At 50.8% G+C, this 22,480-nt stretch overlaps 1 protein-coding gene and 1 pseudogene across 2 annotated transcripts in view; one reads left to right on the forward strand and one right to left on the reverse strand.

Annotated features, from left to right (window-relative positions):
- Positions 1-22,480, forward strand: part of GNAO1 (G protein subunit alpha o1) — a 141,026-nt gene that overhangs the window by 91,825 nt on the left and 26,721 nt on the right. The window lies entirely within an intron of this gene.
- LOC112477348 lies at positions 6,561-6,676 on the reverse strand (annotated as a pseudogene).

The raw sequence follows: 22,480 nt of genomic DNA on the forward strand, positions 1-22,480 counted from the left end.
CATACCCATTAGCAGTTGCTCCCCATTACCCCTCCCTTACCCCTGGCAACCCTAAGCTCCTTTCTGTCTCTATGGATTTGCCTCCTCTGGACATTTAATATGAATGAAATCACACAAAATGTACTCTTGGCTTCTTTCACCAAGCATGGTTTTCAAGGTTCATCCGGGATGTCACCTAACAATATTCAGCTGTATGGTTACACCAGCTTTTGTTCACGCATTCATCAGTCGGTGGACATTTGGGTTGTTCCCACTCCCTGGCTACCATAGTCATGCATAATATGAATATTCATGAATAGATTTTTGTGTGGACTCATGCGTTCACTTCTCTTGGGTGTATACCTAGCAGCGGAACTGGTGGTCATGTGGTAAGTCTGTTTTAACTTTCTGAGGAAGTATCAAACTTTTCCAAAGTGGCTCCACCATTTTTTATTCCCATCGGCAATATAGAAGGGTCCCAATTTCTCCACATCATCCCTTACGTTCGTTATTGTGGACCATTTTTATGATCTTTATTGTAGCCACCCTAGTGGCTACGAAGGTGGTATCCCAGTGTGGTTTTAATTTGCGTTTCTCTATTGGTTAAGATTGTTGAGCATCTTTTCAACAATCTCTATTAGAGAATTGTCTACTCAGAACCTTTGCCCGGTTTTTGATTGGGTTTTTGTCTTACTGTTGAGTTGTCAGAGTTCTTTATTCCGGACACCAGTCCTAGATCAGATATATGATTTGCAAGCATTTTCTCCCATTCTGTGGGTCACCTTTCCCCTTCCTTGATGGTGTCCTTTGAAGTCTCACACACTTCTGGCCCCGCCCCTGCCCCCGCCCTCTCACTTGGGACCCCTCTTTGCTGGACCTACTTCTTGCCAGCTCTCCCTTGGGGACTTACACTTTCCTGGGGCTGCAGGATCTGGCTCTTTCCTGTTCCATGGGTGATGTTCCCAGCAGGTTCTCACTAACCGACAGCCTGAACTGTACTCGGATGGCAGCCATCCTTAGGTCTGGGGGGTTCCGAGGCTGTGCGGTGGGCTGTGTCCACAGCCCCACGGAATGAGTGTGGCAGAATGGCGAGGAAACATCATACACTTGAGTGTCCCCTGCGCACCCGATGCTTTGCATGCACGAGCCCCCTCATCCCCAGAATAATCTCAGAAGACACTAGTATTTTATCTACTGTACAAGTAAAATGGAGCCAGGATTTGCCATCCGGTGTGTCTGACTGCACAGCCTATACGTGGCTCATGGGCAGCAAGTCTACCTCTGCTGTCCTATTTGGTAAATGTCAGCTCTGGGAGGGTCCTAGTGTTGCTGGAAAATTCTAGAAAAAGTGTTGGTATTTCCCTAGGACTAAGTCCCAGTGCAGTAGCAACAGAAGTTCCTTGACACTCCAGAAAACGCCTGACCTCGCCTGCTGTAACGAACAACTCCAAAATCTCAGTGGCTCAACATAGCAAAGGAGCGTTTCCTGGGCACATCGCAGTCCAGTGTGAAAGGGGGAAGGCGGTTGCTCCGGTCCCTGAATCAGGAGCTGGCTCCTCTCTGCTATGTGGCTTTGCTGGCCCCTCAGCCGCAGGGTCTTTGCTGGACTCCTGACGTCGGACCAGCAGACAGAGACAGGAGAACATGTGGATGGCTGTGAGGGGCGTTTCTAGGGTCCAGGCCGCATTCCACTGGCCAGAACTTGGTCACTTGGTCACACCTAACTACAAGGGGGTCTGGAAAATGTCTAGCTGTGTCCTCAGAAAGAGAAGTCAAAACGCTCTTGTCCATAGGGAGCCAGTCTGGCACGGAGCTCGGATGTGAATTTTAGCCAAATTGCTCCGGCCCCTCGAAGCCCCACCTCTAATGTGGTGAGAGGTCCCTTTTCAGGGCTCCCTTCATGGCCTTGTTTCCCGCTCCTCACTGGGACCCAGCTGAGTCGTGAGGCCTGAGCAGCTAAAGAGCGTTGCTTTTCTGGCACATGACGGAGCAAATCTGAAAATGCAGTTGTTGGCAATAGTCGTGATAGAGCCTCACCCTATCCATCCTGCATCCCGACCCTGTGAAAACAGACTGCCCTTCTGAGTCTGACCTGCACGATCACGCTGGGACGTGGATTCCGCTGGCTGTATGCCAGACAGTATTCTAGAAACTTCTCCTGTTTTATAGCAGTGTTTCTCTGGTATGAGATACACACCTTGTGGCTTTGAGATTATTTTAAGTGGTACCTATAAACCTTCTATTTTTACTTTTCTGATTATAGATCTGTCGTAATGTGTATCAGGGAAAAAAATCACTTAACATATCAAACCCATAACATCACACAAGTCATCATTTAAGATGAGGCTAATTTCGGGGCCCTACCGATAAGGGAAAAAAATTGACACGTGAATGTCTGCATTTGGGAACAGTGCGTGGGAGAGCAGGCTCAGACGCTTCGCTGCCTCAGTGAACTGTGGTCCCAGCGCTTGCTCGCCACGTGACCTCTGTGCACTGCTTTCCTCCTCCGTAGCATGTTGCCCCAGTGTCTGTAGAGTACAGGGCGCTTAGGAGTCAAATGATCAGCAACAGAAGCTGGCACATCTGATGGGCTCGGCAGGTATAAGCGTCACCGGCATCAGTAGGAAACGCCGCATCGTCTGCTTTGACTGTGCCAACAATCCTGTGATCGCCGTCATTGCTGCCGTTGACACATGAGCAAACAAAGGCTAAGCCACTTGCCCAAACAGTCACTTCTCCAGGCTCTGACCCCTCCCTCGCCTCCAGTGTGCCTGACTCCTAGGCTGGGCTCTGTGAAAAGAATCGTTGCAGTCCTGACTCCAGCTCTAACTTAAGGGACCACTTTCAGGCAGGCCCCATCCCTCGCAAAGCCTCAGGCTTCCCACGTGCATGGGGTGGGAGCAGCTCAGTGCTTTGCGCAGGACCAGCCTTGCAGAACTTAGGGGCTGCTTGGTCCCTTCAACCACAGCAGAAGGCTTTGCTTTAAAAAAATACTGGACTGGGTGTGATAGATGCCTCCAGACTTCGCCCCTCCCAGGTCCTCTGCCTGCCTTTGGATTCTTGCTGCCGTTTCTCTCCATAACACCTGGGTACTTCACTGTGGCCAAGCTTCGAACCTACTCCAAGATATGGATCATCATTTTAAAAATCTATTCATCTGTTGATGAGCACTTGAGTTATTTCCATTCTAGGGCTAATATGAATGAAGCTGCTCGGTATCAGTGTACAGGTTTTCGTGTAGACAGACGCTTTTACTTCTCTTGGTGGATACCTGGGAGTGGGGTGGCGGGTGGTGAGGTCATATGGTTTGAACTGCTTTCCAAAGCACTGTACTGCTTAGAATGTTCCTGTGTCCCACGCTGTCCTTGGTACCTGGAATTGTCCGTTCCTTTCATGTGAGTTGTTCTAGTCTGTGCATAGTGGTACTCCATTGTGCTTTTAATTTGCATTTCCCTGATGGCGAATGATATTGAGTGTTTTTCATGTGCTTTTGGCTATATATCTACACACACACACACACACACACTTTTATAAAGAATCTGTTCACATTTTTCATTCTTCCCTTTTAATAGGCTGTTTGTCTTATTATTAACGAGTTGTGAGAGTTTTTTAAAGAAACATCCTGAATACGAGTTCTTTGTCAGATATATATATTGTGGATATTTTCTCCAGTCTGTGGCTTGCCTTTATCATGAACATTTTTAAGTGGATTAAATAACGAATATTGATTTGTTGATTCTCAAGCTTTCATCTCTAGCCCATACCTCCCTTCTAAGTGTTGAAAACCTTTTCTAATTATTTCCATTTGGCTATGAGATGTCTTTATCTGCAGGAAAAGAGTGGGTATGGCGTTAGGGGCTGAGCTTGTGGACTCTGGGATCACACAGTCCTGGGTCTAAGTCCCAGCTCCATGGCTCAGTAGTCAGCAACTGCTTTGCTGAAATCTGTTCTGTGAGCCTCATTTTTCTGGTTTCTAAAGTGGGAGCAATAAATGTTCACCTCCTTGGGCTGATTAAATGAGACGGTAACTGTAAAGCACCCAGCGAGGGCACACGAAAGCTGAGCTGTACTGTTAGCACTCTGGTTGCTGGGGCCCATCAGCTCCCCAGCAAAACCAGGCCGCACAGAGCTGGCTTCTTCTCTCTGCCTTCTTCCTCCCAGTTCCTCAGGTCGAAAACCTTAGACCCCTCCTTCTCCTCCTCGGTCCCACTTTCTGTCCCAGAATGGCTCCTGCCTCAGCCCCTTCTTCTCTCTGCCCAGGCCCCTGCCCTAGGCAGCCCTCCTTCCTTCCCAAATGGCACCAACATGGCCTCCCTGCCTTCTGCCTCCTCATCCTCCAACCTGCGTGCGGTGGCCACCATTGCTTAAGAAATCAGAAAGGCAAGGCTCCCGGGGTGGGTGTTTGGAGAAGACCACTTCGTAAGGGCAAGGCTGGGCTGTCGCCAGCCTCTCTGGTTATAAATAACAGGCTCTATTCTTAGCACACCAGCAGTTAGTTCTCCTCCCCTACCTTCCAGAGCCGCCTTGGCTGTCCTTACTGGACACAGGCCATTCCTTGGCCTTTGGCAGGACCCATTCCTTTGATACGTGATCAGAAAATTTAATTATAAAACCAATTACTGATTTCCTGAGCTTTACAAGGGAGACATGAAAGTTTGATTAAATTTGAATTCCTGTTTGGCTGATTGCCAGCCAAGGCCAGATGGGCTTATGGGAAATTTTTGTTGTTGATTCTGTTTTGTTTTGTGACTGCACTCTTGGGGGGTAGGAGGAGGGGGGGCACATTAGTTTTGTGTTGTGGGGTTCCCCTCAACTTGCTGAATGGCTGTTCCCCTGTTGCGATGCATGAGATGTAAATCCCCCAACTGCCGGTTGCCAGGGTGATGGGCTCAGGAATCGAGCTCAGCTAAACAAAGTCCTTGGGTTTTGAAGGGAGAAGCATTTGTTCCCATGCAGAGTGGAGTTGAAGTGGCCCTGGAGAAGGCTGCGCCAAGGATGCCTGCCTGACCAGGGATACAGGAGTGGCTCCCTGGTCACTTCGGAGCAAGCTTCAGCGGTGTGGCTGGGCTCTGCCTGTGTCCAGCTCCTACCCCCGGAGCAAGCACAGCTGCTGAGGCCAGGGGTTAAGGGGTCCAAGGACTAGAGCCCCTGGGTGCCTCTGCCCAGGTGGTCACCTCTCCCCAGAACCTGCAGGGCTGGCCAGCAAGTCAGCCTGCTGGGCCCCCTACAGCAAGGTCCATGGGCAGGTCAGGACTGGAAAGCAAGCCTTCGTCTCTGGCCAAAGCACCTTGCTTTTTCGGATTCTTCTAGGAAACCGAGCAGAGCCTGTGGTACGAGCAGGCGGGGCGAGCAGGCAGGGCTCCAGGTCAAAGTCCGAGCTGGTTCCGGGACCCAAGTTCCTTCCCTAGGAACAGAATGAGAGAACCCTAGTTCCCTGGAAGCTGCCGCCATCCCAGAACAGTTCTTACAAGGGGCATATTTTCCAAGGGTGGTTCTGGGGCCCCACTCAAAAGTGTCTTCCCCAAGCCCCGAAGGCCCCAAGTGCCCCAACTGGAGATGGAGCCCTTTGGGTCTTAAAGGTTTTTAGGTCTCTAGGAATCTGGGTTCAAGTACTGGTACTCTGGAGGGAGAAGCATCTCCCAGTGGGGGATTAGCCATCAGCTGAGAAGACAGCCCTGTGCCCAGGGTGGGGTCAAACTCCAGCTGCCTCCCAGCTCAGTCAAGGCCTGGCCCAAAAGTGACCCCCCGCACCAGAGAGCACTCGCATTTCTGATGTCCACATGATGCTCCACGCCTCACAAAGCACCTGCACCTTGCCCCTGCCCACACAGCAGCCTTGCCTTGACCCCCAGGCTGAGAGAGGTCAAGTGCCTGCAGATTCTGGACTTGGACCTGGGACTTCTGCGTCCAGCCCAAGCCCGTTTCTCTGCGCACACAGCTCACAGACCCTGTGCACCCACTTCGATTCTCTCGTTTGCTTGTATGTGTGTTTTTACAAGGTGAACATTTTTTCTGAGGTTTGAATTTTTTTTTCTCTTTTATTTCTTTTTTTATTTTTTAATGCAACTGTTAAATCTTCCTGGTCGAGCTGTAATTAAGGAATTCTGGGTTAGTCAGCCAGGCAGAATTGACAAGTAACCAGGCAGTGCTGGATGGACTACTTTTTCCCCTCTTTAGAAATTCAAGTTTTGCTAGATTTGGGGGAGACGGAGTTATGAAGATGGGGGAAAAAATGTGTGTAGCCAGGCCAGGGAGGCCAGTTCCCTCCTTAATGTAAACTAGACAATTTTTTTCTTTTTGAAGTTATCTCTGTGTAGGACAAATTTTTTATACGTACAGACGTGAGGTAGTATGGGAAAGCGAGAGGGCCGGACAGACTGGGATCCAGGCTTTGGTAGGAAGGGGATTGGTGCCCCAGAAGGGGGAAGGGTTCGTGAAGCAGGTGCCTAGATGGACCCCACTGTCGCCCCCTCCTCCACTGGCACTTTTTTTTTTTTTCAGGCGAGGCAACCTTCTGTTGACCTCACAGATTGCAAGGACCTCGTCAGCTTACCAGCCCTTATTTATTTATTTATTTTTTACACCTACAGCACCTGGTCTTCCTAGGTGGTCTCCCATCCAAGTACTAACCAGGCCCGACCCTGCTTAGCTTCCGAGACCAGACTCCAGGCTTGTTCAGGGTGGCGTGGCCATAGACCACCAGTGACAGAGGTGACAGCAGGACAGGGACAGCTGTCCCAGGCAGGCGTGCAGTGCACGCGGGCCAGCCTCCGCGCCAGGAAAGTTGTTTCTGCTGTTACCCTAACTCACGGTCTTCATTTTAATAGTGATATGTTTATTTTAATTTTAATTCAGAAAACAAGCAGGTTGCCCATCTAGTTCGTGATGGCCCAGATACTAGAACTGACCAAAGGAAGGGCTTAATTTCTTTGTAAAGTGAGGCCAGCCACAGAAACCCATTTTTCACAGAAGGCCAGGGGTCTTACACAGAAATTATGAAAGCAGAACAGAAATACTGAGATTTGGGAAAGCTCACCTTGTCCGTGTGAGCTAGATAAGTAATAGGATTATGCTCATTTTACGGATAAAGAAACTGAGGCTCAGAAAGGGTGAGTGACTTGTCCATGGTCACACAGCGGATAGATGACAGAGCCAGGACCAAGACCCAGGCATGCCTGAGTCCAAAGGCAGGTCAGCAGCCCCAGCCGGACCTAGGGCCCGCAGCCCAAGTGAACATCTCACCTTCACGCTCCTGGTGAAGCCCCCGGTGCCGGCTCTGGGTCAGCCAGCCTCCCGCGGGCTCCACCGGGGCGAGAAAGCTCCTCACTGAAGGGTTAATGGAGGCCAACTCCGCTTTAGGGAGGTGGGGCCCTGGGCCCGCAGCCTCCAATTGGCTGCATCTAATTCTCTCAGATAGAAGCCTTTTCAGATGGGACCTGGCGTGATGCTGCATGTGACTGAGAAGCTGCCATTGCCAAGGGACCACTGTGCGCCCGCCCCGCCTGCCCCAAAGGGCCCTCCACGGCTCCCTGTCCTCTTCCCTGGTCTCCCCCAGCCCTTCCTTTTTTTCTTTCTTACTTGTCTCCGAATCACTTTTTCCAATAAGCCGTCGACTCAGTATATCAAACAACTCCCTGAATGGTTCCGAAAGCCTCCCCCTGATAACTGAAGCCTCAGAGTTGGAAACGCGTTTGTATTTCCGTGGGACGGAGGTTTCAGAACATGATTAAATTTGCATGGGCAGCGAGCAGAGTGGCCTCTTCCACACAATATAGACGGCGAGGGAGCAGGATGGAGATAGTCACACAAGCAACTTCGCCAGGCTTATTACTCCGCTGGGAGAAATCAGCCCGGTTTACACAGGCGCATGAGGGCTGGGGCATCACCCCAGACAATCAGAACAAACCTTGTGGCTAGAAACCATTCGGGCCTCTGTGATTTATAGTTGGCCAGGTTCTTAACAAGGGATTCTGGGGCTGCAACTCCAGAAATAAAAGACATCTTAGTGTGTGTGTGTGTGTGTGTGTGTGTGTGTGTGTGTGTGTGTGTGCACGTATGCACACACACACGCGCGCATGTGGTTTTGGCTGTGTAGTTCTGTGTGTTTGACTATGTGCTGTCTCTAAAGAGAGAGGCTCTAGGTCTCTTCACATCTCAAAGGGGCCTCCTGCACTCCTAAAGTTACACTAAAAACTTACTATGTGCCAGTCATCTAAGCTGCTAGCTGAGGCCTCTGAGAAGAGTAATTCTCACGGAATTTAGAGTTTAGAGAAGAGAAACAAACTAACAAATAAACAAGAAGTGACAGATAGTGGTCATGCAATGCAGAGGATTTAAATAAACAGGTGCAAGAAATGAGTGGCTGCTTGGAAGTCAAGGTGATGACCACCTGGCTACTGGCCACACACAGCTCACCCTTGGCCCACAGCGTGACGTAGTAACAGCTGACATCCACTGACTGCGGAGTGTTCACCACACGCTTATGTTATTGCTTATATTACTCCCTGTAACCATCACACACCTCGAGAAGTTGGAACTGTCTAACAGATTTGAATGCTAAGGCTTGGGGAGGTCACACAGGGGCAGAACCAGGAACAAAATCTAGGCTTACCCACCTCCAGATACCTCCCTAGTTAAAATATTTTCCTCTCCAGACTTCATTTTTCTCATCTGTAAAATGGGATGAGCCCTTATTTGGCTTATCCCTGAAAATCAAAAAGAGTATTTTTAAAAAATATAAACTTTTATATGAAAAGGTCTGAAAGTTGTGCCCCTGCGTTTGGCTCAGGAGCCCTCGATGGAGCCGATGGCTTGTCAGTGGCAGGCCACCGAGGCTCCTGATTGTCTCCGAATCACTTTTTCCAATAAGCTGTCAAATTAGACAGTTTGATTTATGTTCCACTCCCTTGTCAAAGTTCCAGCAAAAACAGTTTTAGTTCCAGAAGCCCAGTGCTCGCCATCACTGGTCCCCCGAGGTGATGTTCTCACCATCCCATTTACCACAGGGGCCACGGGCGCGCCTGCCCGAACCCAGTGCGAGGCCACGTTCCCTCAAACACCCGAGAGCTCCGACGGCAGCCCGTGCAGCCAGGACGGACGCGGGCCGCCGATGTGGCCCGTGGTTGGTGCTCAGAGGCCGGATAACAATCCTGAGCAGCTACAGCGGTCTAGAGAACGGAGCCCTGTCCACTGTAGCAATGCGGTTGATTGAGGGCTTTTGATGTCAACCCCCCGAGAATATTAATGGACTATAAACACACTTCAGCAAGGACATCGGGGTGACTCGGATGTGCTTTTGAAGATCAAGCCTCTTACCGAAGGGGTGTGGTAGAAGCAAAAGCACAGATTTTGGGGGGTCGGAAAGGTCCAGACACATGCCGCTGTGGGACTTCGTTTTCGTCTGTCTCGCTCTCAGTCACTTCTCTGGGTGATGAACTGGCTACAGAAGGTGGGGCTGTTTTTCTGTTGCCCCTCTAAGCACTTATCACAGAAGCAGGTCATTTTTTCAATTGTTATACGGATGTGAAAGGAGATTGATTGTTTATTTGGTTGCGATTTTTCGTTTTGTTTTGGAGAGTTACTTTTCACTAAACCCCTGACTTATGTTGTTTCACTGTGCATTTCGTCCATGAGGAACATAGCTGTTCTAGATGTATGTGACTAATAAACCACAGTGGCCATCACGTTGAATTCTTACCAGAAGTCACGCTGAGCACTTGACTGCGCCAATTCGTTTAAAACTCACAGCGTCCTGTGAGGTACACGCTGTTCTCGTCCCCATTTTACAGATGCGCATCCAGGCGTCCCTCAGAGATATTGCGGGTTCTGCTTCAGATCTGCACAATAAAAGTGTCACAATAAAGTGAGTTGTGATCTTTTTGCTAGTGGAGGGTCTTGCCGTCAACTTGTAAAAAAACGTAATGTCCATAACGTGTGTAAAACAAAGTATGCCTGTCCTGAGACTCTGGCCTGCTCCCCGAGTCCAGTTTCTCTCACAGTATTGCTGTCTAGGGGTGCGGGTGGGCCCCACCTCCCGGGACCCTGGGTGCCCTGCCCGCAAGTCCTGCCGGCCTCATCTGGACAGTGGCACCTATGTCCTGTCTCACATGGATGTGAACGATCTTCTCGATCTGTAGTTCAGAATCTGCTCCTTCTAAGTCTGACCCCGCTCCTCCCATCTGCGATGCTCGTTTCTCGGAAACCCCAGAGCCAGCGCAGGCAGACTGAGGTTCCCTGGTGATGTAAACTGTGGCCTCTCCCTAAAGGGCTCCCTCCACCACCTGCTGCCTCCCCTTCACAAGCCTCGCTTCTCAGCCAGCCTGCGCTTAGCCCCCAGCCAAGCCACCACTGACCCTCCTGTCTGTGCCTCAGTTTCCCAACTTATAGGAAGAGGGAACATAGATGGCACCATTTCTAAGGGCCCTTCCAGCTCCGACATTGCAGAGCTCCGTCGTCTCTCATCTGATGACGGCGCCGGCCTCCTCGGTCTTCTCTGTGGCCTCCCTTCCAGCTCTCCCGCATCCGGTGAGCTTTCAAAAACAGTATCCTTTGCCTCCCCTCCTTGAAGCCCTTCATGGCTTCTCACCACACTCGGAATAAGGCAGACTCCTTTCTGCAACCAGCAGTGCCCTGTGACGGGGTGTCGCACATTGGCTGTGGCAGCCTGCCGGTCTGCCCGCCGTGACCCATGTTGCCGATGTCATCAATGTGTGCACTGAGTCCTCACCCGACCTGTGTCCTCAGCTTCAAATTTATGGCTTGCCCTGACATTTCCCTTTCCTTACATATCCCAAATTATTAAAAACAGCTGCCTTATAATTAATCTAACGAATCGTGGAAAAGCACTGTTTTCTGTCTATAAATAATTCCACCTAAAATTCTCCTGGGATGATAAAATGCTGTGACACACCCAATGCATGCCATCTCGCTCCCCAGCTACGATGCTTGTATGTCCAGACGCCATCTCTGGAACACCCCCTGGCCGGAAACAGGGCCTCCCAGGTCGGTCAAGGTGGGGTCAGTGGAGAAGGGCCACGGGAGCCGTAAGCAGCCTTCGACCACTAATTCTGCCACTTCCAGACAGTTTCACGTTTGTCACCCCCACCTTTGGTGCACCCAGCTCTGTGCCCATCCTTGTCTCTGCCTCGCTGGATTCTCAGGGACTTTCCTGTTGAGGGGAGCAGAGACCTTGAGAACCAGCTCCCGATGGGCCCTTGTCTGCTTCCTGAGGGCTCACCCTGGTGTGGCCGGACCTTCCCAGGACAAGGAGATGGCACTTGGTGCCCATCTCAGCTTATGGCCCAGAGTTCATTCATCCCTTCATTCATTCCACAAGCAGCAACCTTATAAATGAGCCATCATAGTCAGCGAAGCAGAAGCGAGCTCCGCCCTCCTGGAGCTCACAGTCTCCCTAGAAAGAGGAAGTGGACCAGGACACAAACCTGTCGAATTACACACGTTGCGCTGGGATGCGTGCTGTTAAAGAAGAGAATGCGGGAGTGGCAATCTGCTTCAGATGGGGGATGGGGGTGCAGTCAGGGAAAACTTTGGCGGGGGAGGGGTATATTTAAACAGAGACTGGAAAAACAGGAGGGAGCCAGTCTTGCAAAGACTTGATGTAGCAAGAGGCTCCAGTGCCAAGGCCCTAAGGTAGAATTGGCAAATATGTGCAAAGCCTGGGAAGGGGGCGGGGTGGCTGGCAGGTGGCAAGTGACAGCAAAGGACCTCAGGATAAGGTTCAAGGGGAGGTAGGACCCAGACCCTACACAGCCTCGTAGATACAGTTTGGAATGATGGCGAGCAACCCCCACTCCCAGCCCCATCTTGGAGCCTTAATTCACTAGGGCTGCCATAACGAAGGACCACAGACCGAGTGGCTGAAACAACAGAAATTCATTTTCTAGCGGCTCTGGGGGCCAGAAGTCCAAGATCACGGTGTCGTCAGAGCCAGTTCTTTGCCTTGCAGGTGGCTGCCTTCCCCCTGTGTCCTCACAGGGTCTCCCCTCTGACTGTGTCCTAATCTCTTACAAAGACACCAGTCATAATGCATTGAGACCCACCCTGGCAACCCCGTTTTAACTTAATTACCTCTTTAAAGGCCCTATCCAAGCACAGTCACATTCTGAGGTAGTAGGGATTAGGCTTCAACATATGAGTTTTGGGGGACACAATCAGCTCGTAACAGGAGCCATCCCTGACCTACTCTTTGATGACAGGGTTGGGTTGTGGTTTGCCATATTTGAAACGCCTGAGGCCAGAGGAGACCAGTCCTAAGTGACCAGTTGCCTCTTTGTTGAAAGGGCTGGTTAGCAAGTGTTTGGGGTGATTGGTCGGAATCCTCGAAAGGCAACTGGAGACCTCCGGGTATGATTCAATGCTATCAATGCAGGGTCCCCCGTGGCCCACACTTTGGGACACTCCCCTTCAACTGTGCAGGGCTGGACAGCCAGCAGCCTAGGCCGTGAAGAGAATGATAAGCTGAGTGAGGAAGGAGGCTGGGGAGGGGTGCGGGGGGTGCTGGCCAGGGCCATCCAGGCTCCCCAAGGGAAAAGAGGCCCAAATAGTGGTGTGCTGAATTAAACGGAGGGGAGAACCCCCAAAAGACCTCACTAAGAGCTGCCTTCCCTGAGACCCCTCGGACCAGTGTGTTTTCAGCCCCCAGAGCCAGTGGGCAGCAACCCCCAAACTGCTGGAGGGTTGGGGTGTCTGCAGACCTGCCCATTAGCCTCAAGCCATTCCCTCCACCTTACGCCGAAGATAAAAATAACTACAGGGAGGGAAATGTCCCAGAGAAATTACCTCGAAATTTAGAAAACATGAAATCAGGCTCGATCTAATTAAGATGACATTGTAAAGGGGGGGCGGGGGGGGGGAAACCTGGGTGGCATTTTAAATTGCAGGCGGATTATGCAGCCTCTAATTCTGGTTCTGAGCAAAGTTTCCAGCTCCGCCTACTGCTGGCCAAGCAAAGGGCGTGGAAGGCGCCTCTGGGCGCAGTGTGGCCGGGATGGCAGCCAAGGCCTGGGGGCCGCAGCGGGCCACAGCCCTCGGAGCCTGCCGCGCCTTTCAGGGGCACAGGGGAGCTGCTCCTGGGAGGAGAGGTGATTGAGGCAGTGGCCTTGTCCTTGGAGAGTGAGCTTTTGTCCAGCCTGGGCCACCTCGGGGGACTCACAGGGCAGTGTGCTGGCCTGGGCTGGTGCTATAGAAACAGGCCCTACTGGGCAGGGGGCTGCTCCCTCTAATGCAGGGGTCTCCACCCCCCAGGTCGCAGACCTGTACCAGTCCATGGCCTGTTCGGGACCGGGCCACACAGCAGGAGGTGAGCGGCTGGCCAGGGAGCGAAGCTTCATCTGTATCTGCAGCCGCTCCCCAGCGCCAGCATCACCGCCTCAGCTCCGCCTCAGATCATCAGGCGTTAGATTCTCAGAGGAGCACTGGTCCCTGGTGCCAAACAAGTAGAGGACCGCTGCTCTAGGGGACTTCTCCCTGCCAGCCTATAAGGTCCACCAGGTGAAGAAGGCCTGCTCTGTCCCTCCCAGCATCTGGGAAGAGGCAGCCCCAGTCCTTTTAACCTTAGAAGGCAGGTGGATGGGCCCCTGAGGTTGAGGTGTGCAGCCGGCTGGCCCAAGGAGCTGCTGAAGGCACAAGATACTGCTGAAGGCACAAAAGGAAAGGAATAAGTGAGGACAGAGCAGGAGAAACAGCCCCAGGTGTGTGAGGAGCCAGCTGCCCTCGGAGGCTCCTGCACATCCCTTGTTCACCCTGTTATCTCACAAACACGGCTTAGCTAGGCACTTTGCTGTCATGTTAGCACCACTCATCCCGCCAATACTGACGAGCACCCAGGCACACACGTGCACACGTGCACACGCGCCATGACTCAAGTGTTTCGCGGTTCAGAGAGGCCCTGGGGGCAGGGCGCGCGTGGAGAGCACCACCATGCGCCGCGGGGGAAACTGAGTCACAGAGCGTTGAAATGACTCGTCCACATCTTTTGAGGCCAAACCCTTGCATTTCCCACAGATTTCACGTGGGCGTGCATCCAGTTCCGGCTGCTCCCACCGAGGCCTCTGTCCTGTCTCTTCCCTCCATTTGCTGTCTCACTCTCTCGCGAAATGTCTTTCTCCGGTTCCTCCTTGGGAAGGGACCCAGGATAGCGATGTGGCTGACGAGCACGGGTTAACAGATGGAATGAGCTCTAGGTGGCAGGTGACGTGGCCTTGGTTCCATTATAGTGGGGACACAGTGGATTATAGGGGGAGAGAGCCTGGAGGCCAGGAGTCTGGTCTGACTACCGCTGTCATCCGCGCAGGAGAGGCAGAGGTGACCTTGAAGGGGAAGGGGAAGAGCCCAGACCTCTCTGGGGACAAAAGACAGTTCTTGGGAATCCGTTGGCTGCAAGAACCAAGGAAGGGAGGAGAATGAAGCCGACCTCGGGGTCTCCAGCGTATGTGGCAGCACTGTCATTGGAGAGTGGCTGTGTGTCCCCTCTGATATCATGAATAGTATTATTTAGGACAAACCGAATTTTTAAAATGAGTAGATTTAACGTCGCTTTTTAAAATGAAGTAAATAGCAGCAGTCGGCTCGCGAATGTAGCGGACGCCAGAGCGTGGGGGAGAGAGACGGCGAAGGAAGAAGGGATGGGAGGGGAGAGTCAGGACCGGGCCCCTCGCACCCACCTGTTCAGCCGGTCGAGTCCAACGCGGGATGTGGGAAGCAGTGATTTCCCTTTGGGGGGTTTTGTTCAAGTTCATTTGGTGGCTGGGTGGGGCCCTAGAGGTCTGGGATGGGGCAGTCCTGGATTTGACTTTGGTGGCTCCCAGGAATACAGGTTGTTTGGGCCGTGTGCAGCCCCCGCCAGGGGGATGGTCCGCCTCACCGAAGAGCAAGGGCCCGCTCAGCCGCAGGGCTGCTAGGGACAGGCGGAGGGGTGGGGGGCCCTTCCCTTCCGTCCTCCTTGCTGGCCCCTCCACGCAGGGACACGTGCCATCAGTCTGCGAGGGGGGACAGTGTCAGTGGTGAAATGGCGAACCAGGCCACTACATTTACTGATGTGGGTTCACCAAATCAGAAAGTGATTGTTTTTCCTCTCTCTCAGCCTGAGAACCTCAAGGAGAAAGTCTCAGGCTGGCGCTAGTACATCCTTAAGACCTCTGAGCTGTCCTCGTGAACAGAGAGAGAGGAGCCTGGGTCTGAGAGCCTTCAGCCGGCAACAGGATCCTACTGGACTCTGATATGAGCGTTCTGACTTTGTTGTATTCTTAAGGGTATCTTCCATTTAAAATGCTTCATATGGGGTTTTCATTTATCATAGGGACATGAAGTTCATTAAGTGCAAAGATGTGCCTAAGGAAAGGAATAAGTGAGTCATCAGGTGGAACGGGACTTTGGCAGAAGTTATGAAGGTGTTAGGGGGTAATGTCTGGAAAAGAATGATCTAATCTAGTGGTTCTCAAACTTTTTGGTTTCGGGATTTCTTTATAATCTTTAAAATTGAGGATTCCGATAAGCATCTTGTTTACGTAGGTTATCGCTATCAACTTATTGCATTCGATTTTAAAACCAAGAAAAATTTAAAATATTTATTCATTTAAAAATAACTAATAAACCCATTACACATTAATATAAATAATGCTTTTATGAAAAGTGACGGTATTTTCTAGAAATGTTCTAGTAAGAAGAATCAGTGTTTTACATTTTGGCACATCCCTTTAAGGTCTATCTTCTTGGTGAGGTGTCTGTTAAGGTTCAATTCTCATGTGCTCTTGCATTCAGTCTGCCGTAATGTATTGTCTTGGTTGAAGACTATGAGTAGGATTTGCTCCCACAAAAATATGCAGTTGGAAAAGGAAGGAGTATTTTTCTCGCCTTTTCGGTCTTCTTTGAAACTCACCAGAACTGGATAAGTGTTAGTTTCTTAAAGGATAGTTGCGATCCGAAACTATATGTCAATGACCCTTTTCTGTTCCGTTATATTAAAATCCATTGGTCTCTTCGACCAATGATGTTGGAACAGCTGGACATCAACGTGCAAAAAAAAAAAAAAATCTTAACACAGACATTGCACCCTTTACAAAAACTGACTCGAAATGGATTATAGACCTAAATGTAAAACATAAAACTATGAAACTCGTAGAAGATAACGTAAGAGAACCTAAATAGCTTTGGGTATGGCGATGCCTTTTCAGATACAACAGCAAAGATACAATCATTATAAAAACAACCGATAAGCTGGATTTCATTAAAATCAAAACTTTCTTCTTTGCAAACAAAAAGGTCAAGAGAATGAGAAGACAAGCCGCAGGTTGAGAAAAAATATTTTCAGAGGACACATCTGATAAAGCACTATTATCCAGAAGTATACAAAGACCTCTTAAAACTCAACCATAAGAAAACAAACAACCCAATTTAAAAATAGGCCAAAAACCTTAACAGACACCTCACCAAGAAGATATGCAGTTGGCAAATAAATATAGGAAAAGATGCTCCACCTTGTATGTCATCAGAGAAGTGCAAATCAAAACAACAATGAAATACCACTCACTACGCACCTATTTTAATGGCCAAAATCTGGAACACGGACCACACCAAACGCTGGCGAGAATGTGGAGCAACAGGAACTCTCAAACATTGCTGGCGAGAATGCAAAATGGTACAGCCACTTTTCGAAGACAGTTTGGTAGTTTCTTACAAAACTAATAAACATACTCTTATCATATGATTCAGCAATTGTACTCCTTGGTATTTACCCCAAAGACGTGAAAAACTTTCGTCCACGTAAAAACTTGGGTGTTGATAATAGTTTTATTCATAAATACCAAAACTTGGAAGCAACCAAGATGTCCTTCAGTAGCTGAATGGAGAAATTAACTGTGAAACATACACACAGTGGAATATTATTTAGCACTAAAACGAGCTCTCAAGTAATGAAAAACATGGAGGAATCTTAAATGCATATTACTAAGTGAAAAAAGCCAGTCTGAAAAGACTATATACTGTATGATTCCAATTATATGACATTCTGGAAAAGGCGAGACTATGGCCACAGGAAAAAGGTGAATAGTTGTGGGAAGAGGGGAGACAGGGGAAGGATGAATAGGCAGAGCACAGAGGACTTTTAGGGCAGTGGAAATATTCAGTATGATACCGTAGCGATGGATACAAGTCATCATACATTTGTCTAAACCCATAGAATGCACAACACTGAGCGAACCCTGAGGTAAACTACAGACTTTGGGCGATTATGATGTGTCAACGTAGGTTCATCTTTGTTAAAAAAAAAAAAAAAAGATATCATCCTAGTAAACAATATTGATAATGGAGGAGGCTGTGCACGTTTAAGGACAGGGGGACACGAGAAACCTCTGTACCTTCCTCCCAGTTTTGTTGTAAACCTAAAACTAGTCTTTAAAAAATGAAGTCTTTAAAAAAATCCGCCGTTCCACTTTGTACTTTGATGTTAGTTCACTGAGTTATGCAGATCTTCCAAACGTGAACACATTTCAGCATACAACATCAAAACCTCACGTTTGTTAACTACAACACTGATCGTATCGTAAAAGCCTTTAGATAGTGGCAAGTCGTCAGGCTTACAGTGATAAATACAGGTTTTCCAAAATTCTGGTTCTGCACTTGAAAGCTGGAATGTTTTCTTTTTGGTAACAAATGAGTTAGTTGTTTTCCTTGAAGTGATAGGCTCACTAGGTTCATTTTTAGAAAATGTCTGCCAAATCCGAATCACCATTGTTTGTCGGGCGTTCTTTCAAGTAAAAGTGGTGTCCCATGAAAAAAAGGGACCATCACAGCCAGCAGCTCAGTATTACGAGTTCCTTTCCTCAAGACAAGCATCATCCTTTGTTCTGTAGCGGAAGGGTTTTGTGCGTGCTTCTCATTTCGTCACATAGAATATGAAAAAGAGATGTACTCAAGGGTAGAGATTCTTTTCATTCATAATTTTTACTACATCAAGGACATTCTTAAGGAAAACTGGCATTTGTTTTACTGCGAGTACATGGCGGCAAAGAATACAGTGGCAACTAGTACAGTTTTGTGCTACTGCTTTCTGCTAAGGGGCTGGCAGTTTTATTTACTACTGCCTTTGCACCATCAGTGCAAGCATTAACACTGTTAGAGAGACAAATGATGTCTTAGTATTGTTAAGAAAACAGTTTTGATCTTGTAAACCCCCAAAAGGGCCTCAGAGACTTCCAGGGGGTCCGCAGATCACCCTTTGAAAATCACCGATCTAGCCAACCCCTTCCTGGTGCATTTGGAGATGAGGAGATGAGACTTGCCCAGGGTCCCAGAGACAGTCAAAGGCAGAATGTAGGCTGAATCCCACTTCTGACACCTGATGCACGCTCCTCCAGGCTGTGTCTCTGAGATCCTGGAAGCAGGGTGATATGCTCCTTTTAGGGACAGGGGGAAAAAAAACAATATCTGATAACTTTAATGGATGGTGTGGGAACTGACGGTGAGGGCAGAAGGCGACAGGAAGGGGTGGCAATGAATAAGCCTGAGGAGAGGAGCCGATCAGCCAAACCTGTCATCTCCAGGACCTGCCTGTCTCCCCCTCGCCCCTGCCATGTGGGGTGTTCCAGTGTCCATCTTTTCTCTTCCATAATTGTGTTCCTAATATCTCCCAGCCAAGGCAGCTCTAATTAAACTATTCACCGCAGTCACTTTGTGTTCTGAAGAAACGAGGTTGGCCATTATCACTTTGCTTTCCCTTTGAGCTCTGTGTGGGTAATTTCATTCTGCCCTTGTTCGTTTCTTGGAACTTTATCCTATCCAATTTTAGTTCTTTTATTCTCCTTTAGAACATTGAGCTCAAGAAAAAGGAGGCAGAGGGCGAGGGCATCACAGATTTGGAAATTTCTGTCCCATTCACCTTCAAGTTTACTTTTGCCTGAAGAGTGGCCGCTCGGTGGTTCAGCTGTCCACCGTGCCCCTGTCTGGGAGAGATGCCCAGGAGGTAGAGACTGGCAGGTCTGGGCCCACGAAGGGGAGAAGGGCACCAAGAGAAAGTGGCACACATCGGTCCGTCCCACGGTGGGTGATGGTCGGAACTTTGGACAAGCAGGCAATCCCGCTTCATCCTCGGGGACCCGTGAACAGAAGCCTTGGGGACATCACCGCATCACTGCCCCTAAGAACCCAGAACAGCATCCATCCCACAACCCCCATCTCTGCCTGTCGCCCACTCTCTGGCGGGCCGGCGTCCTCCACAGGCCCTCACCCCCTTCTCCACCGGCCCCGACATCTCCCTCTGCAGAAACTGTGGACTGGCTGCCGCCCCGTGCCCTGCCCATCTCTCCATTGGCCCTGGCACAGGACATCCTGCTGGGGTGGTTTTAAGAGCCACGTAAGGGAAGCAGCTTCATCTGAGAAGGGCAGAGCGGGGGAGCAGGCTGAAAGCCCAGCACACAGAAGCAGCCGAGGGCCCTGAGGGGCCGGGAGCCTGGGAAGCACAGAGAGACAGTGCGCGTCCCGGCCCCACACCAAGGAGCATGATCATTATCTCCGCTCTGGGGAGAGTTTTCATCCCCTCAGAACTGCCTCCGAGCCCTCTCCACCTGAGGGTGCACAAGTCCACACACATGAGCCATCTATCCAGGCGGGTAGCTGTTCCTCATTTAATGTCTAAAGGCCACGTGGACCTCCAAGCCCCAGCATTGTCCTCAGGCCCTGCAGATGGCCAAAGGAGCATCTGACACCCTCCAGGACCCACTGCTTCCTGGCAAGGCCCTCAGCTTTGCTTAGGCTCCCTGTTCTGCCTGCCTTTAACTCCCTCCTCAGGGAAGGGCAGTGTCTGGACTGTGCCCTGCCTTCCTGGCACAGCCAACCCCTGACTGTCTGTCCCCTACACATGTCCCTCTCTCATCCCCACCCCAGGCTCCTCCACAGAGGCCCAGACCTTACTCAGTGGGCCTCTGTGGAGGAGCCTTCCCCATCTCCACAGTTCGCAGCTGATGTGTCTGATGCCCACCCTGGACTGCAGGCTTGGGCAGACAGGGTCCAGATCCTGCTGGCTGTTCTGTGCCCACCGCCCAGCCCTGGGCTCAGCACAGGGAAGATGCTCGGCCAGGGAACAGTCACCGGTCTAGCACTGGCTCCCTCTTCTTAACTCAGGCCAGGGCCAGGGGTGGGAAACCACACCAGTCACAGCTGCTGACAGACGGTTTCCAAGCAGAGCTTTTAGGTGTCAAGTGTTAGAACCAGCGACAGAGCCTCGAGGGACTCAGGCCACAATTACCCCCAAGCCCCAGTTCTTAAAAGGCCAGCAGAAAAGGCTGCTTCTAAATAATTGAGAGGTCCGAAAGGGGTGTGAGCACCTTCAGAAAGTGAGGTTCTTCAGAAAACTCCGCCTTCTCTGCCTCCACGGGAGGCAGGCTGGGCCCAAAACAGAGAAGTTCTCAGGAGGGCTGAGGACAAATCCCCGAAGAATCCAGGAAGTTTGGACTACCCCTGAACCCAGCGGAGATCTTAGGGAGCCTTCCGTAAGAAGGCCACAGGCCCTTGACAGTGATGGGCCATGGCACAGAGGGAGAGAAAGTCGGGGGGCAGGTCTCCCCTGCCGTGTTCAGCAACTGGCTGGGGAGATTCAACCAGCATGTTCTCTTTGTGCCAAATACGACAGCTCTTAAGGCCAAGGCCCCACCCAGGAGCGGCTGCACAACGCATAAATGAGTGAATGGGCGGGTGGGTAGGTGGGCGGCTAGGTAGACCGAAGAGGGATGAAAGGCCTGGGTGCACAAATGAATAATTAAGGGATAGACAGATGCTCTGGGAGAGCAGAGGGAGGTGAAGGGATGGCGGGTGGCTGTGGAAGTGAGCGGGTGGCTGAGCGAGGGTGGCTGACGGGTAGGTGATGTAATGGGTGGGTGGCTGGCTGAGTGGGGGGATGCATGATGTGTGAAAGGTAGGTATCCTAGGTAGGTAGAACAGGGACGTGAGGATGGGTGGCTGGGGAAGGGGTGGGCAGGTCCGAAAGGAGGCAAGATTGGGAACAGCACCAAACCCTTGGTTCTGCTATAGGATCTCTCTGGGGAACCAGGAAGGCTCCGTCTCCTAAGGCAAGTGTAGATCAGTGAGGTCCCCCTGCCCACCCATCCACAGAGACCTGTGAACCGGCAGCATAGTGTAGGCATAGCTCCTTGCTAAGACCCCTAAGCCCAAGCGAAGAAGGAGCCCCCAGCATGCCTGGCCCCCGGCCACTAAACCCCTGCAGAGCCCCCGTTATCGCCACTGACAAATACACCTCACAAATGTCTAAACTGTCCCTGGGTTGGCACTACTTCACTGAGAGTCTCCGCCAGGGAGCGATCTGCCAGCCAAGGCCCAGGACAGCAGGTCCTGGCCCCGGGGACCACCACTGCCCCCACTGTGCCGAGGCCCTCTGCCGTGTGCATGAGAGAGAGACAGAGAGAGAGACAGAGAGAGACAGAGAGAGACAGAATGGGACTGCATCTCCTCAGATGCACAGGCCTGGGTGGCGTGGACGTGGCCGTAACTCAGGGCTCCCCACTCCCCTCTCTGCTGTTGTTCCCCACCTGCTGGAATTGCAGTGCCGAGGCCGGGCCCCCAGCAGCTGGGATCTCTCTGCCCTCTCCCCTTAGCCAAGGAAGTCAGCGATGCCCACGGGCCTGGCCCTGCCCCTGCCCCTGCCCTGCTCCCTCTCTTGGGCTCGGCTCTCCAGTTCATGCTCCCTCTCCCCTCGGCCTGTGCGCTCCTGCCCCCTGGTGGGAGCCGGGACAACTACAATGCATGGGGCAGGGCGAGGCCAGATGGAGGCAACTGGAGAACTGGGGTGTGTGTGTGTGTGTGTGTGTGTGTGGAATGGAGAACTGGGGTGTGTGTGTGTGTGTGTGCGTGCGCGCGCGCGCACGCGCGCACACACACTCACACTTCACTTGGCCTAAAAGATTAAAGACAGAGGAAAACTGAAAGATCCAAAGCAGCTCCTCAAATGGAAGGGGTTATTATTATAATTACTGTGATTATTGTTATCAAGATTATCATGCTTGCCTGAAGTCTCGTACAAAGCAGGCTTATTTTATGTCAGCTCGTTGTTTGTGTCTGAGGGACTTCATCTTTGCGTATAATAACTAACATTTGCAGGGCTCTTTATGTTGCAAAGCTCTGTCACATCCTTAGCCTATTTCATCTGCACAAACAACCATGGGAGGTGGAAACTAATGAGACTGGAGGCTCAGAGAGGTTAAACGGTCTGTCCAAGGTCACGCGACTAAAAGGCTGCAGAGCCCGGATTTGAACCTGGGTCACCTGACCGATAATTCCTATTCACTTCCCCACCATAGTTGTTGCATCTCATCTCTTGGGAAGGAAAAGGCTCTTTGTTACACTTTAGCTCCAAGCCTCTTTGCACAGTTTATTGAAAAGTCCACGTTGCATTGCCCTGAAGAGGCAGGAAGCATTGCGAAGACCCAAGCGCTGTAAGTGGTGTTAGCCTTCCCAGTCTCAGACGATGAGGACACCT

The sequence above is a fragment of the Pteropus alecto genome, unplaced genomic scaffold (genome assembly GCF_000325575.1).
Source record: "Pteropus alecto unplaced genomic scaffold, ASM32557v1 scaffold123, whole genome shotgun sequence".
Lineage (NCBI taxonomy): Eukaryota > Metazoa > Chordata > Mammalia > Chiroptera > Pteropodidae > Pteropus > Pteropus alecto.